Source organism: Austrofundulus limnaeus, unplaced genomic scaffold (assembly GCF_001266775.1).
Source record: "Austrofundulus limnaeus strain Quisiro unplaced genomic scaffold, Austrofundulus_limnaeus-1.0 Scaffold13, whole genome shotgun sequence".
NCBI classification, from domain to species: domain Eukaryota; kingdom Metazoa; phylum Chordata; class Actinopteri; order Cyprinodontiformes; family Rivulidae; genus Austrofundulus; species Austrofundulus limnaeus.
Window position 1 is genome coordinate 2,647,283 of NW_013952415.1, and position 1,381 is coordinate 2,648,663.

The 1,381-nt window shown below is 44.6% G+C and overlaps 1 protein-coding gene across 1 annotated transcript in view; it reads right to left on the bottom strand.

The window, feature by feature from the left end:
• LOC106513571 (bromodomain-containing protein 2) overlaps positions 1 to 1,381 on the bottom strand; it is a gene marked incomplete in the record, with an annotated part of 11,206 nt that overhangs the window by 1,033 nt on the left and 8,792 nt on the right.

The following is a 1,381-nucleotide window of genomic DNA, read 5'->3' on the forward strand; positions in this document are numbered from 1 at the left end:
TGAAATATCGCGATATTTCAGTGTATCGATATTTTCTTACACCCCTAATAGCCATGTGATGTGAGTATCAGTCACATGGAGGCAGGGCTTAAAAGCCTGAATTTTGCCTGAAACTCTCAGACTGAAGAAGTCTCTTGGAGGAGAGACGAAACGTTTCATTAGAGAAGAACCCGTCCAAAGACCTATACAATTTTTTTCTTCTCGAGACAACGCAAGTATTTGAACTTACTTTGACATTTCTCGCAACCCTTGAAGAAGCACGACCTGACGTAGCCCTGAAGCTCCCGCAGAGTGGACGGCTTCAGAACCTCGAAGTCGATCACGACCTCGTCCGGGTTGGTGCCGCACGTGGCGGGTTCCCGAGTCCTGATGATCTCAACCACGCCGCCCAGCTTCTGGGTGGGTAAATGGTTGATGCCGAGGCTCAGCTGGTGCTTTTCTTCGTAAGACATGGCCAGAGACTCCTTGCCTGAATCCCAGTCTTTAGTCCCTTTCCACAACGGTCTGATGGGAGGACAAAACAATGAGGTGATGTACAAACAAACAAACAAATAAACAAATACACTGTGTGCACAATTATTAGGCAAGTTGTAGTTTTGACCATATCATCATTTACATGCATATTTTCCAACTCCAAACTGTATAAACTTGAATGCTTATTGGATAAAAGCATAAAAGCTGATGTGTATTTGTTTAATATAACAAAAGTGTGTGTAATTATTAGGCAGATTCTTTTCCTCAGGCAAAACGGGCCACAAAATAAATTTAAGTGACTGAAAAATCCAAAATTGTCAAAAAAGTCTTTCTGCGGGATGCAACATTCTTGAAATTGCTAAGATTTTGGGGCGTGATCACAGAACCATCAAACGTTTTGCTGCAAATAGTCAACAGGGTGGCAAGAAACGTGTTTGAGAAACAAAAAACAGCCAGTGATTTGAGAAGAATCAAACACGAAGTTACCAGGAATCCATTATCCTCCTTCCAGAACTGCAACCTACCTGGAGTGCCCAGAAGTACAAGGCGTTCGTGGCCGAGGTAAGGAGGGCTGAAACCCGAACACCAACGAACAAGACACACAAGCTGAAACATCAAGACTGGGCCAAGAAATATCTGAGGACAGATTTCTCTGAGGCTTTATGGACTGATGAGATCAGAGTGCCTCTCGAGGGACCAGAYGGACGAGCMCGTGGCTGGATCAGTAATGGGCACAGAGCACCTCTTCACCTCAGACGCCAGCAAGGTGGAGGTGGAGTACTGGTATGGGCTGGTAAGATCAGCTAGTTGGATTTTTTCGGGTTGAAGATGGACTCAAAATCAACTCCCAAACCTACTGATGGTTTTTAGTAGGGCTGTGTATTGGCAAGAATTTGGCGATACGATA